At 45.8% G+C, this 18,007-nt stretch overlaps 1 long non-coding RNA gene across 2 annotated transcripts in view; it reads right to left on the reverse strand.

The window, feature by feature from the left end:
* The window catches only part of LOC140470137 (uncharacterized), a 68,534-nt gene that overhangs the window by 34,823 nt on the left and 15,704 nt on the right, over positions 1–18,007 (reverse strand). The window contains exons 3-4 of one of the 2 annotated variants that reach the window (XR_011956397.1): positions 7,140–7,427; positions 1,215–2,213 (exon numbers count right to left, since the gene is read on the reverse strand). This is a non-coding gene — a long non-coding RNA (uncharacterized lncRNA). Of the gene's footprint in view, positions 1–1,214; positions 2,214–7,139; positions 7,428–18,007 lie in introns of those variants that run through there. The other variant, XR_011956396.1, reaches the window with a different exon arrangement.

The following is an 18,007-nucleotide window of genomic DNA, read 5'->3' on the forward strand; positions in this document are numbered from 1 at the left end:
CCTCAGGCGACTGACTGTGTGGAGTTTGCACATTCTCTCCGTGTTTGCGTGGGTTTTCTCCGGGTGCTCCGGTTTCCTCCCAGAGTCCAAATATGTGCAAGTTAGGTGAATTGGCCATGCTAAATTGCCCGTAGTGTTAGGTAAGGGGTAGATGTAGGGGTATGTGTGGGTTGCGCTTCGGCGGGGCGGTGTGGACTTGTTGGGCCGAAGGGCCTGTTTCCACAGTGTAAGTAATCTAATCTAATTTTTCTCTTGGACCTCTTAACTAACACTAATCAAAACAAATACTTCTACCTTCATCTTTTCCCTTCACTTCTATCATTTCAGAATCCCTTTTCCCCAGCACTATTTAACACCCAGTCCTGCCATTCCTTGAGCCAGCTCTCGATGATCAGTCCATCAGATTTCCACACACCAATCTGCATCTGGAACTCCCCACACTGAGTATTCACGTCCATGCAGAGTACCTCAGATTAAGGCTTTCTTTCTTACTCCATCTTCCACTGATAAACTTGTTGTAAATTAGTACCAATTGTATCTCACATTAGTTTGAGAATTCTGGTAGTCTCCTCTTCAATTCCATTTTGGATCCTAAGCACACACCAAGTTATTTTCAATCCCTCCCAAACACCGCACAATGAACTCAGTCCCAGCTCTGTCATGTTAGCCCATCCAGCTGGTACAGCTGCTGCCTTCCCCAGAACCAGTCTCAATGTCCCAGGAATCTGAAGCCCTTCCTGCTGAATCATCATTCCAGTCACACTCTCATCTACCTAAAACCACGATTCCTGTTCTCACTTGGACACGGCACTTGGAGTATTCCAGGGATTGTTGCATTTGCGGACCGGCTTGCTAACCATCCACCTTGCTCCCTAATTTCTGACTCGCAGACCACTTCGCCCTTCCTACCCAGGTCATTCCTACCAACATGAACATGGCCTTTGACTGCTCACTGTTCCCCAGACGAATGTCCTGCAGACACAGTGACATTCTTAACCCCACTATCCTGAATTACAGACACACTGACACCTTCTTCACTTTCCTGTCTCCCCTGTGACTATTGCTCCTCCTTCCTTCTCCCTCCCCACCTGTACAGTCAGGCTGCTTGTGGTGCCACAGACATGGCTCTGACTGCCCTCCCTTGAGCAGCCTACAATGTACTCAGCTTCAAAACTGGGAAACTGAATTGGGAGGGAGATACCAGGATTTTCTTGTATTCCCTCATTGTTTCTCTCTGGTTGCCTCATCCCCCAGACCCTTCCTTCTTCCAGGCTGTCATGTCTGCAGGGTAATCTGCTGTGTGTGTGTACTATCCACCTAACTCTCAGCATAACAGATGTCCCATAGAGTCTCTAGTCACTGTCTGAACTCCATGACCAAGTGTCCATCTAGGACACAAGCAGGGGCTATGACTTCCCAATGTAACAGAACACATTTTCCATCGACAAACAAGTCTTGCCATGTCTTAAAATGCAACATGTCTGGAGTAACTTAATTAATTACTTAGAATGAAGTTAGCATTCGGGAAATAACAATATGGTTAAGTCCCTTATTCAACTGGGCTTACTGAGGTTAATTTATTATATTTGCTCACAATTTCAGTTCTCCCTCTTATTTCTGTGTTCAACCCTTATTTCAGAAGTTGAAAAAAAATTATAGCAATTAACTGACTGTCGCTAATAGCGGTGTATTTATCAGCCAATGAAATTACAGCCTTTTCTGCGATGGCTCTTGCACTTTTTTCAAACTCAGTGCAGGCAGGTCCCAGCAGCAGAAAGTTGTCTCTGTGACTCCCAGGGACGTGTAATCCTTCAGCTCCCACTCCACTTTGCTCCCTCACAGGGTCACTTGTCTCTGTGACTCCCAGGCACAATTAGGCTTCGATCCTCAGTGTTGATTTATATCCTCCCACTTTGCTGCCTCTGTAACTCCCAGGTGTGAGTGAGCCTCATGCTCCTGCTCCAAGTTGCTCCGTCACATGGTCACTCCCTCTGTGACTCGGTGTTAATTTCGAGCCTCCTGCTCTGCTGCTTCTCCAACTCCAAGTCCTCGTCGGCCTCAAACCTCGCTACTGATTAATATTCTCCCGCTCTGTGCTGCTCTCTCTCAGGTTCCCTCCCTTTGTGACTCCCAGGTAACGATAGGCCTCAATCCTCAGCTGAAATTTATAACATTCCATTCCGTATTGCTCTCTTATAGGATCGCCGTTGTGCCTGGAAAAACATTAGAAAAGGCAGGACTAGACAAAGCAGAGAGTGTTACAGTGATTGAGCGTGCTATATGGGATGGAACAGGTATTCTGGGGAGCTAGGCAAACCTGCAGCAACTCAAGAACGTTACTGGAAGATACAGTGAGAGTTTCAGACATTGAAGAAGGCAAGGGAAAAGAGAGATGGTGGCTTGTGCATGACGGAGCTTTGTAGAGTCTAAGTGACTTTTTCTGAGCTGCTTACAGAGATGTGTAGACTTCAACAAATGCAAATTGAGAGCCAGCAAGTGTTGTCTGGTCCTGGAGATTTGGATGGAGACTTGGATGTGACAGAGTGAGAAGACTTGCAGTAACTGGGGGGAATATAAACCTTTGGGGCACTGGTAATTTTCAAGGACCCCCAGGACTTGAGGAGGTGCAGAGATTGGGAACATTCCAAATAGTGGGATTGTAGGGGCTGGAAGTCCTGAGATGGATAGGGAGGAAGAAAAGTGCCACTTTAGCACACGCAATCATTGTAATTAGAGATTTAGGAAGGGAACCTGTGCTATCAGTGATTGCAGTTATATGGAGAGTAACAGAAACTGAAGGGGTTTCACATTTAAAATGGGAGAGATTTTGGATGATCAGAAGTTTAAACAAGAATAAAGTAATTTTAGTGATCTCTAGAACAGATGGGAATGGAGGAGGTGAGATATTGTGAGGAACTGTCAGATTTACATGGCGGGGAGGATGTGAGATATAAAAGGGAGAGGTGCATTATCTGTTTGCAGATACAGACATGAGGAGTGTTGTAGCGCCTGCTGGAGGGTACACGGATAACAACAGTTCCAACGGCTGGTGCAGTGGCTGAGGAAGGCAGCTCACTACCACCTTCTCAGGGACAACTCCATATCACCAATAAATGCTGGCCCAGCCAACAAAGCTCATCTTCATGAATAAATGAAGGAATAAAAGATCTACAAGTAGCTCTGAGGTCACTCAGGAAGGCCCTTTCAACAGCACTTCACAAACCCGGAACCACTATACCCTGGAAAGAGGGGAACTCCAAGTGCACGGGAACACCAACATTTCCAAGGTGCCCTCCAGGCCATGCTCCATCCTCCCAGCACTGTGTCTGTCCCTACACCCAAAGGACTGCAGTGGGTCAGGAAGGCAGCTCCCCACCACCTTCTCCAGGGAATTACAGATGGGAAGGTAATGGTGAAACTCTGCTGCTTACAGCCAGACAGAAAAATAAATCCAGCAGTGGGTGTGAAATGAAATTTCCGTTTCAGAACAACATGCTGAGCATGGAGAGAGGATTTGTCTGATTGGCACAAGGCAGAGAGTGTGAGGAAAGGGGTCTTTTTCACGATGGGAACTGGTGATGGGGGAGCTCCGCAGGGGTCAGTGTTGGGACTACACTCTACACGTTATTCATTAAGAGTCTGAACAAAGGATGTGAAGGGGTACGAGAAATGGGTTTCCAAGAAAGATCTCAGGGATGGAATTTGTGTCATATGAGGAGCAGGTGAAGTCTCTGGGTCTGCACTTGTTGAAGTTTCAGAGGCGGCGGCAGAATCTCATTCAAACTTACAGAAAACTGAGGGGCCTGGATGGAGTGGACGGGGGCAAGATGTTTCAACGAGCAGGAAAGACCAGAGGCCAAGGGCACAGCTTCAGAGTGAAGGGACCACCCTTTAGAATAGAGATGTGGAGGTATTTATTCAGCCAGAGGGTGATGGATCTGTGGAACTCACTGTCTCATGGGGCTGTGGATGCTAAGTGATTCAGTGTATCTTACTCAGAGATAAGCAGGTTCTGGATGAATAAAGAGATCAAGGGTTACAGGGAGTGAGAGAATGGGGTTGAGAAACAATTCATACACAATCGAATAGTGGAATTGACCTGATGGATTGAATGGTCTAATTCTACCCCTATATATGATGGTCTTATGGACTGCGCTTATTCCATAAGTTTCTAAGTGTGCAGTTAGTATTTCTGGCATATCGTTTATGATACATTCCAGCACTTTCATGATTATTGCTGTCAGCTCTTTGTTTCAGATCAACTGCAGAAAGGTTCACCAGGCTGGTCTTCAAAATGGAGGGATATTGATGAGAAGAGGTGGAGAGGTTGAACTTGCAGTCGTTAAAATTTAGAAAATGAGTCAAATTTGTTGATACACCAAAGATTCTTGTGTTCTTACAGATTCGATACTGAGACATTGTTTCACTGAGCAAGGGTCTGTAACCGGAGATGAAGGGGAATACAGTTACCAGACAAGCTAAGAGAGAAAAGCTGGGCTGTAGAGACTGGAGGATGTTACAGAGTTCGGTGGTTTGAGATCACTGTTGGTGGTTAGAGATCAGGTGGTTGTCGGGCTGAAAGATGTCAAGTGGAGTTACAGGATTATCAGTTCTGAAGGATTTACAGAGATCAGGAGGAATATAGGGACTAGAGATTACACAGTAGTAGTTGGAGCTACAGAAATGTTCAGAGAAAGGGAGGGTTATAGGCACTGGAGAGTAGACAGATGGGGTGGTATTTGGAGCTACAGGTGTTTATAGAAAAAGGAAGGACTGGAGGGACTGAAGATTACACGGATTGGGGTGGTAGTTGGAGCTGCAGGAGTTTATAGAGACTGGGAGGATTGTTGGTGCTGGGAATTACACTGACATGGACAAGAGTGGAGGGGAGGGTTGAAGGGGCTGGATCAGTTCAAACAGCCAGGGAGAAGTGTAGGGATTGGAGGAGCCAGAGATACTGAGGGTTGTAGGGCTGCAGGAGTTCAGAGAGTTACTGAGGACTGTGAAGGCAGGTCTGCAGCATTCCCATCAGTTACACAGAGATGTGGAATGCTGTTCTGGTGGGGGTTACAAAAATCGAGAGGGTTGCAGATACTGGAAGATATTACAAAGACAGTGAGCTGTAGTATTTGAGGAGGTTACAGCAACAGGATGCGTTGAGGAGTTGGAGGCTGCTCCAGGTGTTAAACATGCTGCAAGGGATCAATAACCTTACATCGATCAGGGGATTGGAAGCTCTGGAGATAAAGAATGAGAATTGCAGTGACTGAAGAATATCACAGAGATGGGGAGTAACATATGAGTTAGAGGAGTTATAACATGAGATGGGCTGTATTCAATGGAGTCAGAGAAGATACAGGGAGATCTGAAGGGACTACAGGCGATCAAAAGGTCAGTGAGGCTTCTCACTGTCGGATTGGGTCAGTTTACGCAGGCATGGGGTATTTTATGGAATTGAGCTACTTACAGAGATTAGGAGAGTTGTATAGAATTGAGGAAAGAACAGAGATATGGAAGGCTGTAGTTACTGAAGACTTTTGTTGATGTCAGATGCTGAGGTTCTGGAAAGTATACGGACCGGCCAGCTGTACAATCTGTCAGAGTTTACAGAGACAGGAACAGCAATACATCCTGGAGACACAAACACAGATAGGGAGTATTACAGACACTGGAGGAGGTTTCTGATTTAGGGATGGTTGTAGAGGAGTGTAACGTTTACACAGATAGGGGTGTAAGAGCTGGAGAAGATTATGGAGATGATTAGATTGGTAGGGGGACCGGAGGAGCTTACACTGACAGGGCGGGTGATAGTGACGGGAGAATGTTACTGAGATAGTAAGTCTTATAGAAACTGATCGGGAGAGTCACAAGCATTGGAGCTGGTTCCACAGATCGGTAGTTTTACAGGGTCCTGAGAGGATTACGCAGATAGGGAGGTTTGTAGGATGCCCACATTTTCAGAGTGTTTCAGGAATGGAAAAGGTTACACAGTTAAGGAGGGATGTTGGAGCTGTGGGAGTTCACAGAGACTCGGAGGTTTGAAGGGGTTGGGGCTGATTATGGATAGATGGATATATTTAGGGGCAGTAATATGGAACGCAGAGGGAGAGTTTAGATTAGATTCCCTACAGCATGGGAACAGGTACTTCGGCACAACATGTCCACACCAACTCTCTAAAGAGTAATCCACCCAGACCCACTTCTCTCCGACAATGCACCTAACACTATGAACAATTTAGCATGGCCGATTCACCTGACCTGCACATCTTTGGACTGTGGGAGGAAACTGGAACACCTGGAGGAAACTCACGCAGACACAGGGAGAAGGTGCAAACTCTACACAGGCAGACAGTCACCGAACGCTAGAATCAAACCTGGGTCCCTGGCACCATCGCTCATCACTGAGCCACCGTGCTGCCCCAAATTGCAGAATTACACAAAGAGAGAGTGTTTGAGGTGCTGGGAGGACTGTAGGGAGTGGACGAGCAAACAGAGATGTGGAGTGCTGCTGTGGCTTGAAAAAGGTCTGGAGGTATTCATATCGGTAAGGAGGTCACTAGGGTTGGGAGAAGGTTACTGTGGTCGTGTGGTGCGATAGGCCAGGAGGCAGGAGTGTGATCGGACCTGCAGAAGGTTACAGTGATATCATGTTTTCTTGGGGCTTGAGGAAAGTACACAGGTGGGTATTTTGCTTCAGGCTGGAGGATTTTACAGAGACGGGGTTACTGTAAGTATTGTGCAAAACTATAGAAATGGGAATTATTGTACTGAGCGCAGGATGAGATTACTGAGATTGGGCATGTTATCGACATTGGAGCAATTTACATACAGGGAGAGTCGTCAGCATCGGAGTAGGTTTCAAATATACAGCGGGAATATGGGAGTGGTGGAGGTTACAGAAATAGGAAAACTTCTGGGAATTACAAGCATTCACGATATTGGCACAAACAAGTTAGACCGAAAGGCATGTTTCCTTGCTGTATGACTCTATCTTTGACAAGAGACAGCGTGAGGAGGGAAGATAGAACAGAAAGATCCCAGGTTTCAATACCATCTCCTTGAGGGAGGCCTGCTTTCCCCTCTGTTGAACTGATCCTCACTAAGACAGCACAGGCCTGAATTGATAACTGTCAACTTACTGTATTGCAGCAGAGATGTAAATTAACAAGACGGTGGGGTTTGAGCCTGGGACCATCATGCTCTGTGTTTACCCTTCAACACTGTATCTGTGTCATGTCTTCTGGACCAAAGTTCGATCCCTTAAATCCACTCTGCTCTGTTCACTGTGAGTTATCTTGCCTCGCTGCAGGATTTACTGAAGGCTCCAGCTCTCACTCTCCATCTCTCTGGCTGACCAACCATCTTCAGTGTGGTGATGGACGAGACAGGAATTGGGAATTCTGTTGAGTCAAAAGCATCCTGAGTATCTACAGGAGATAGAGAAACAGACAGAATGGGAAATTAGACTGATGCAGTGAGGGTTACACATGGAAAATGGCACTAAGTCCCACAGAGATCTGGAAAATCCCTGTCTCCATCCCTGGTCTGTGTTGCCTCATCTCCCTGGAGTGGAGAATTCTGTTGGCTTAGGATCTGGAGTAGCTGCAAAAGGTGCAGTCACTGGCATCAATTAGACCCTCACAGTGACAGATACCACATGGAGAGAGACTGTGTGATATCACCAGAGTGCAGGAAGGTATCAGGATCAAACCACGGTCAGGAAGAAGGTGCACTGGGATCAGTACTCAGGGATGAGGGAGCTATCAGTAGACCAGGCAATGACCTCGTGTTACTCTCACTAGACTGTTCATCCAGAATTTAACACCGACCAGATATCCTTTCCTAATTTAATGCCAGAGTCAGGGATACACATCTAACTGCTTAATAATACCCTTTCAGTAAGCAAATCTGTTCTAGGCTGCCAGTCTGGCCTACATATGAATCCAGACCCAGCGCAATGGGATCGACGCTGAAATGCCCACTGTAATGATCTGGCAAGTCACTCAGCTCTAAGGCTGGTCAGGGTGGGCATGCGATGCTGGCCAGCCAGAGACAGCAACATCCCATGAGTGATTTAAAATCAACACTGCTGGGAGCAGTGTCCTGGCCAATCATGTCGGTAAGTTTATGGACAGGGCTTTAAACTGACATGGAGGAAGCTGGGACAGGCTTCAGGTGAAAGGAGCTTTCCAAATCCAAAGAGAAAATGTGAAGCCTCAGAACAGCATGGGAATGTGGCTGAAGACAAGCAGAAAGGAACAGGAAGGGACAGAGTTTAACTAAAACTGTACATCAATGAATTGTTTTGTGACAGGACATTGTGGGGAAGAGGAAATTATAATGTTGTTTTGATTTGGAATGGACAAAGTATCTACATTAAGGTAATAGCCTTGTGACACAGATAAATGAGACTTAGTCACCAGACAGACGTGATTACAGGGTGAACAAAAGGTGGAACATAAATATTCAACAGTAAACAACCTTACAGGATCTCAGGCAGAATGGAAAAGCAAGATGGGAACCCTGACACTAATGGATAACAAAGGCATTACAGAGAAAGCACTTGGTCTCAGATTATGCAGCTGAATCAGCCTGAATGCAAATTCTGGGTGCTATGTCAAAAACACAAGCAGGAAAACAGTTTTTAAACTGGTAAAAACAATGACTGCAGATGCTGGAAACCAGATTCTGGATTAGTGGTGCTGGAAGAGCACAGCAGTTCAGGCAGCATCCAAGTAGCTTCGAAATCGACGTTTCGGGCAAAAGCCCTTCATCAGGAATAAAGGCAGTGAGACTGAAGCTTGGAGAGATAAGCTAGAGGAAGGTGGGGGTGTGGAGAGAATAGCATAGAGCACAATGGGTGAGTGGGGGAGAGGATGAAGGTGATAGGTCAGGGAGGAGAGGGTGGAGTGGATAGGTGGAAAAGGAGTTAGGCAGGTAGGACAAGTCCGGACAAGACAAGGGGACAGTGCTGAGCTGGAAGTTTGAAACTAGGATGAGGTGGGAGAAGGGGAAATGAGGAAGCTGTTTAAGTCCACATTGATGCCCTGGGGTTGAAGTGTTCCGAGGTGGAAGATGAGGCGTTCTTCCTCCAGGCGTCTGGTGGTGAGGGAGCGGCGGTGAAGGAGGCCCAGGACCTCCATGTCCTCGGCAGAGTGGGGCGGCGAGTTGAAATGTTGGGCCACGGGGCGGTGTGATTGAGAGGTGTGGGTGTCTCGGAGATGCTGCCTTGCAGTGTTTTATTGCTCATCCCTGCATTAAACAGGAATTCATTAGAAATTGCAGCAAAGGTGGTGTGATAATTTTTGAAGACTTCAATCTTTGTCTAATCTGGGACAGACACATTGGCAAGAGTGATATTATCTGAGATCCTCCTTGAATGTTTTTGTCAGTGTTTCTTTGAATAACACATTGTGCAAATAGCTAGGGATGTAACTATCTCAGATAGACTATTGGGTGATGAAGCTGAGTGAATGAGTAATATCACACCGAGATCCTCCAAGAAATTATACCGGAATTCAAAGAGATTATGACATTTTAAAGTGACCATAAAGCACACCCGAGCATCAGTAACAAAGCCCATTATATGATTTTGAGAGAGAACTGACCAAAGTAAACAGGGGAAACAGACTGAAATGTCAGGCTGTAAATGAACAGTGGAAACCATTTAGAGCCAGAGAGACCTAGAGACGTACAGCACATAAACGGACCCTTCGGTCCAACTCGGCCACGCCGACCAGATATCCTTTCCTAATCTCGTCCCATCTGCCAGCACTTGGCCCATATCCCAATAAACCGGATTTATTCATATACCAATCCAGATGCTTTTTGAATGCTGCAATTATACCAGCCTCCACCACTTCCTCTGGCAGTACATTCCACACATAACCACACTCTGCGTGAAAAGGTTGCCCCTTAGGTCCCTTTTAAATCTTTCATCTCTCACCCTAAACCTACGCCCTCCATTTCTGGTCTCCACCACCCCAGGGAAAAGACCTTGTCTGTTTATCCTATCCATGTCCCTCATGATTTTATAAACCTCAGGAATGTCACCCCTTAGCCTCTGACGCTCCAGGGAAAACAGTCTCAGTCGTTTCAGCCTCTCCCGATCGCTCAAATCCTCCAATCCTGGCAACATCCTTGTAAAACTTTTCTGAACACTTTCAAGTTTCACAACATCCTTCCAATAGGAAAAAGATCAGAACTGCATGCAATATCCCAAAAGTGCCCTAACCAGTGTGCTGTACAGCTGCAACATGACCTCCAAACTCCAATAATCAATGCTCTGACCAATAAAGGAAAGCATACCAACACCTTCTTCACTATCCACTTACCGAGGTAACACTTACAGGGGCATCGGCGTGGACATGGATTGGACGGTGGGTGTGGCGGGCGGGGGGGGGCGGTGTTGAACGGGTTTGGGGATGGGCTTAAGTTCCAGTTTAAGACGTAAATCTGTCAACCTGTCTGATCTTTTTCCACAACTATGTTAAAACAAAGACAGTTGTGGTGACTGGACGCAATGTGCTCTCCGACTGATACTTCAGTCACTTGCCTGACCTGGTTGTCTGAGGAGAGGTCCAGTGTTGCACCCGCCTGAGTAGCATAGAGCCCTCTTCGTCTTGGTTTAGGAAACTTTCTTGGACACATTTTACAAATGCCACACAGTGCGGGCCTTTTACCCTCTGGGTGACCCAATCAATCCAGGGACAGTTAAAATCTCCATCCAATACTACTCTATTATTTTCATAGGTACCTGCAAACTCACTACACATTTACTCCTCTCGTCCCCGCTGGCTATTTGAGGGTCTAGAACACGATCCCAGCAGACTGACCATCCCCTCTTTGTTTATAACTTTTAAATTTATGCCCTCATTTGATGACTGCATAACAGAATTGTCTTGATGCACAGTTGTTATGTCCTTCCTAATCAAAAGGACAACTCCCCTTCCTCACTTACTTGTCCTTCTATCACGCCTGTAGTTTCTGTATCCTGGAACACTGAGCTGCCAGTCCTGCCCTTCTCTCAGCCATGTTTCGGTTATGGCTATAATACCCCAGTCCCCAGAGCTAATCCATGCTCTGAGCTCGTCTGCCTTACCAGTCAGGCCTCGTGTGTTGAAATAAATGCCCTTTAAAACCAGATGTCTTTTCCCTCCCTCGACTGTGCCCATGGATATCCTGAATAGGTAACTTGCTCTTGAATGCTGATGTATTTCCCCTGACTTTTCGATGGTCCCTCTCTCACTCAGAGTCTCAACTCCCTGCCAAACTAGTTTAAATCCTCCTGGGTAACACTAGCTAATCTCCTCCCTGGGATACTTGTGCCCCTTTGCTTCAAGTGCAAACCATCCCCTTTGTACCGGTCCCCTCTACCCCAGAAGAGATCCCAATGACCCATGAACTGAAAACCCTGCCCACTATACCAGTTCCTCAGCCACACATCCATCCAGACTACCTTTCTATTTCTATCCTCACTGGCACTTGGCACTGGGGGTAATCTGAAGATCATTAAGGTCAATATCCTGCTTTTTTTAACTTCTCACCTGACTCCCTGTACTCATTTCACAGGACCCCATCCCTTTGTCTACCTCTGTCATGTGGACCAATGTTCACAATGACCTCTGGATGTTCACCCTCCCCCTTCATAATGTTCAATAACGACTCAGAGACATCCTTGACCCTGGTACCTGGGAGGCAGCACACCATCCTGTGGTCTCTTCTGGAGCCACACAGTCTCCTGTCTGTCCCCCTCACAACTGAGCCTCCTATCAGTATCACGATCATTACAGAGGATCTGGCAAACAGAGACAGGGAGGAACTCCCTGCAGTTGGGTCCATGTTAGGAAAGTGGAGTATTTTAAAATGATGCAGTGAGACCGCAGGGGCAGCGTGCTCCTTGAAGAGTGAATAGTAAAGGCAGCAAGTCCAGGGGATACTGATCAAGTGATATCGTGAGTTTGATAAAGAAAATACAGTGCAATAAAATCAGGTGAAGCCCTTCACAAGTATAGAGAGTGCAAGGGGATTGTGGAAAATGAGGGACAAACAATGGTCATGAAATATATTTGGCAGATACAATTGTGGAAAAGCCACAGGTAATTTATCAGCATCGTGAGAGTCAGAGGATTCCCAGCGAAAGAGGGAGGCCTGTGAGAAACCAAAGGGACAATAGAGCCAGAGGAAGCAGGTGAGGTCTTCAATGAATACTTCCCATCTGTATTCACACAGGAGAAAGACATTATTGCCGGGGATTTCATTTGGGATGCTGAGGTTCCAGAATATGTTAAGATCAATAAGGAGGAGGTATTAAATGTTTTCACAGGCATAAAGGTGGAGAAATCCCCAGTGCCCAGGGAAATGTATCCCAGGCTGCTATGTCATTCAGAAAAGGACATCTGCCCACCCTCACGTGGTCTGCACGACATAGCCACAGCAAAGTATTTGCCTCCCAATTACCATCTTCAAAGGCCAAGCAAGTGACTCAGTTCAAGGGCAGCTAGGACTGGGCAAGAAAGGCTGGTCAGCCAGAGACACCCACATCCCAGACCTGATTTAATACATAATCCATTAGGATTTTCCCACTGGAACCATGCTGGGAGCAGTGTCCTGGCCGATCATGTCAGTCGGTTTATGGACAGGGCTTTAAACTGAGAGGGAGGATGCTGGGACAGGGTTCAAGTGAAAGGAACTTTCCAAATCCAAAGAGAAAAGGTGAAGCAATGGAACAGCATGGGGATGTGGCTGAAGGCAATCAGAAAGGAACAGGAAGGGACAGAGTTTAACTAAAATTGTACATCAGCAAAAAGATTTGTGACAGAAAATTGTGGGAAAGAGTAAGTTATGTTTTTTTAATGGACAACATCACTGTAATAAGGTCGATGGATTTGTGACACAGAGATAAAAGAGATTTAGACACCAGGGAGACATGGATACAGGGTGAACAAAAATATTCAGTGGTTCACAATCTTGCGGAAACTCAGGAAAAATGGGTAACACTAAAAAATAATGGATAACAAAGGCATTACAGAGAAAGCATTTGGCTGCAGATCATGAAGTAGCGTCAGTCTGAATGTAATTACTACTTGCCAAGGACACAAGCAGCAGAGCAGTTTTAGCCACTGAACAGTATGCCATTGCTCATCATTGCATTACACAGGGACTCGTTGCAATTTTTTTAACAAAAGCATTTTGATAATTTTGGAATACTTCAATACTTGTATAGTCTGTGACAATCACACGGTCAACATTGATATTGGAAGAGGAGTTCGGTTAATTTTTTTTCAGTGTTTCTTTGAAAAACACATTTTGCAACTGTTAAGGGACATAACTATCGCAGAGCGACCGTGTAATGAAACTTAGTGAATGAGTAATGTCACCGGGAGAGATCCTTCGGGAAATTGTGATAAAGTGCAGTTTATAGAAATATAAAGTTTTAAAGTGATTTAAAGAAAGGACAAGCTACAACTAGAAACAAAAATAGCCAATTACATGTGTGTGAGAGGAGAACTGACCAAGGTAAACAGGCTAAACAGACTGGAACATGTGTCTGTAAATGGACAGTGGAAATCATTTGAAGGAACAGTGTAAAACACTCAACAGAAGGACATTCGATTGAAACAGTAAAAACCTCAGCAAGAAATCCCCACTGGTCCCGCACACAGGACAAAAGGGACCATACTAGATTATGAGGCTGAGAAGATCCCCAAAAAGTACTTGAAATCCTGAAGTGATAGAGTGTTTTAGGAGTAAATGTTAAATAGATTGCAAAGGGTATGCTAGAAGGAGGAGGGCAGTGGGAAGGGGAGCCATGGTCAGGGTTTATTGACACAATGGGAACAGGGAGAGGTGAAGGTGCTGGAGGTGGTGAGAGTGTTACAGAGAGGGGTCAGGGTCTGAACGGTGTTACAAAGCCAAGATGGATTGCTGCAGCTGGATGTGTTTACAGAGGTAGGGAGGGATATATGGATTTTTATTTATTCATTCCTGGGATGTGGGTGTCACTGCCTGGGCTAACATTCTTTGACCCAACTGCTAATTACCCAGAGGGTAGCTCAGAGTCAGCCATATTGCTGTGGGTCTGGAGTCAAATGTTGGCCAGACCAGGTTAGAATATTTAATGCCCTTCCTCAAAGGAAGTAAGTGACTTGAGGAGTTCTTCCCACTGATCAACAATGTTTTAATGGTGGCCCCACCAATGTCTTTTACAGATACAACATCACATCCCAACTCTTACTCTTAATGCTCTCCCCAATGAAGGTAACCACCTCAAACGCCTGCTTCACCAGCCTGTCTACCTGTGACACCACATTCAAAGAACTGTCTACCTGGGTCACTGGATCTCTGACTAAAAACACTACCCAGGGCCTGAACATTAACTGTACAAGTCCCACCCTGGTTTGTTTCACCAAAATGGAACACCCCACCTTTATCTAATTAAACTCCATCTGCTATTCTTCAGCCCACTATCCCAGCAGTACTGTCCATCCTGTTGTATCATAGATAACCTTCTCCACTGTCCAGTTTACCACCAATTTCAGTGTCACCCAAACACCTTACTTAGCAGGAAACCAATATTCCCAACCAAACCATTTATCCAAATGACAAACAACAGTGGGCCCACTCCACCGCTGGTCACATGTCTCCAGTTAGAAAAACAACAGGTCTCCCATCACCCTCTGTCTACAACCATCAAGGAAATTTTGTATCCAGTTGACTAGCTCCTCCTGAATGCCATATCCTTTTTCACTGATCTGAGCTTATTACCCTGTTTACCAGACAGAATACAGAACGCAGAACAGTTCAGCCCATGACCCTTCGGCCATGATGCTATGCCAACCTTTTATCCGACTGTAAAATCAAACTAGCCTACATACCCTTCATTTTACTACTATTCATGTGTCTGTTCAAGAGTCTATTAGATGTCCCGAATGTGTCTAATTTTACTAGAACCATTGACAGTCCATCCAACCACCTACCATCTCGATCCTCTTATCCATCTTCCAATCACCTTAAAATTATGCCGCCTTGTAACAGCCATTTATGCCATAGGAGAAAAAGTTTCCCACTATTCCCTCTCTCTGTGTGATTCTCATCATCTTGTTCACCTCTACCCAGGTCGCCCCACCTCCTTCCTCTCTCCCATGAGAAAAGCCTTATCTCCCTCAAACTTTCTCCATAAGAAATGCCCTCCATTCCAGGCAGCATCCTGGTATATCTCCAGTGTACGCTCTCTAAAACTTGCACACCCTTCCTGTAAAGATGGGATGAGAACTGAACACAATATTCCAAGTGTGGTCTCACCAGGTCGCTATAAAGATGCAGTAAAACCTCACGGCTCTTGAAATCAATCCCCTTGCTGAGAAAGGCCAACACAACATATGACTTTTTAGCAACCCTATCAATGTGCGTGGCGATTTTGAGGGATCTATGGACATGGACGCCATGATCTCTCTGTTCCTCCACAATGCCAAGTATTTTGCCTTTTAACGCTGTATTCTATATTCAGGTTTGACCTTCCAGAATGAATCACTTCACACTTTTCCAGATTGAACTCCATTTGCCACTTCCAGCCCAGCTCGGCGTCCTGTCAATGTCCCATTACAACCTACAACAGCCCTCCACATTACCCACCATTCCACCAACCTTCATGTTATTGGCAAACTTACTAACCCACTCTCCAACATCCACATCCAAGTCATTTACAAAATCCACAAAGAGCAGAGTCCCAGAGCCGATTGTTACAGAACCCCACTGGTCACTGAGCTCCAGGCTCAATACTGTCCATCTGCCGCCATACTCTGTCTTCTCTGGTCCATCCAATCCTGCATCCAGACAGACAGATTTCCCTGTATCCCAATCATCCTTCTTTTCTGAATGAGCCATCAACGTATTCTGTCATATCCTCAAAGAATTCAATAAGGTTTGTGAGGCATGACCTGACCCCTTACAAACCCATACTGACTGTCACTAAATTAACTATGGTTTTCCAAGTAGTCATAATTCCTTTCTTTAGAGTCCTCACCAATAATCTGCACCACACAAACATCAGACCAAATCTGTCATTTCCAGAATTCGACCTCCGTAATATGGTCCAGACGCTACAAATCTTCTCTCCTCTGCCATGTTCCCCAGAAGGGCACTGGAGGGTGGTGGGGATTACAGAGATAGAGAGGAATATCAGGACAGGAGGATTTTGCAGACAGTAGGAGGTTTCAGTAATTGTGAGGTTTCATGGTGATGAAGGCATTTGAGGAGGGAGGGAGGGAGGATTGTAGGGAAATGAGAGGTTTCACTGTTTAGGTGTTTTGTTAGAGCTGCAAGTGGTTACTGAGTTGGGGAGGTTTAAGCACTGGTGGATATTACATAAACATGTGATTTTGATTGCAATGGCAGGAAGAGGATTCAGGAAGCTGGAGAGTATGGGGTCTGAACGAGGTTACACAAATGGGAAGAGTGGTCAGGAGTGGAGGTGTTTACAGAGACAGCAATGGTCTGATCTGGAGCAGAGGACCCAGATTGGGAGGGATGGGGGGACTGGAGGTGGTTTCACAGGGAGGGAGGACCATAGAGCCACAGGAGGTTACAGAAATGTGGAGAGCTGTAGGGCTGACAGGGGTTCATGGAGATGGGAACGTTGGGAGGGATAGAGAAGTTTACAGGGATAAGGATGTTTGTAGGACAGGGCTGGATTACACAGACAGGGACTGTTTTAGTGAGCTGAGCAGATTACAGAGATAAAGAGGTTTGTATCATCTGGTGAAACAAACAGGGATATGGAGGGTCATCGTGACTGAAGATGTTTATAGAGATAGGAAGGCTTAGGTTCTCGGGGTTATTTAGACATGGAGGCTGTGGAATCTGGATTCTTTTTTGAGAGATTGGGTAGCAAGTTTGGTTGGAGACATTTTCACAGATAAGGGAGCATAGCACAAATAGAAGGAAGTTCCTGCAGTAGGGAGGGTTTGAGTGGAGAGTGATGTTTACACAGATGGGGGTAAGAGCTGGAGAAGGTTATGGAGATGAGTAAATGTTTGGAGATACAGGAGGAGCTTACATTGACAGGGTGGGTGATAGTGACGGGAGGATGTTACATTGTTAATGAGTCTTGTAGGAACAAGATCAGGAGAGGCACAGGCATTGGAGTGGGATCTACAGATCGGGAGTGTTGCAGGGACCTAAGAAGATAACACAGATAGGGATGGTGGTAGGGTCTCCACAGACTGATGGCGTTTTAGGGACTGGAAGAGGTTATGTAAGAGCTGCAGGAGCTTATGGAGAGTTGAAGAGTTGGAGCAGTTCACAGAGGGAGGGTTCTCCCACAGGAGTAGGTCACAGATAGTGAGGGTTGTGTGGCCGGAGAAAGTTAAAGAGAGGGGAGTTTTCGGGACTGGTAGATAGTACACTGACAGGGACAGTTGAAGAGACTGTAGCAAAAATGCATGGAGAAGGTTACACAGATAGGGAGGTGAGTAGGGACTGAAGGTGAATACACAGGCATGGAGGGTTGTATTGTTAGACGGAGCTGAGAGGGATAGGGACTGGTGTATGGATTTACACAGATAGGGAAGGTTGTGTTGTTGGAGAAGGTTACACTGATACAGACAGTGTTAAAGAGTGTTGAATGGACTACAGAGGAGCTCAGAGAGAATGTATTATGGGGAGTGGAGGAGATTACAGACACAGAGATGGCTGTCGATTTGAACAGACCTTCTACAGATCCTCAGTGCTGTAAGGCTGAAGGGAGGTTACAATAATAAGGGTTACCTACACTTAATGACTTTTTTGATATAGAAAAAGTCTCAGAACGGGACTGTCAAAAGGAAGTACAGACAGTCCAGATGAGTTGACAGAGATATAAATGTTTTTGGGGCTTTCAGGATGGGACAGTGATTGGGAGTGATGTAACAAATGGCAATATTTATAGAGAAGGTTCTAAAAGCAGGAGGAGGTGACAGTCATATCGATCGTGGTAAGGACTGGAGAAGCTGACATCGCCAAGGAGTGT

This window comes from Chiloscyllium punctatum, chromosome 50 (genome assembly GCF_047496795.1).
Source record: "Chiloscyllium punctatum isolate Juve2018m chromosome 50, sChiPun1.3, whole genome shotgun sequence".
NCBI classification, from domain to species: domain Eukaryota; kingdom Metazoa; phylum Chordata; class Chondrichthyes; order Orectolobiformes; family Hemiscylliidae; genus Chiloscyllium; species Chiloscyllium punctatum.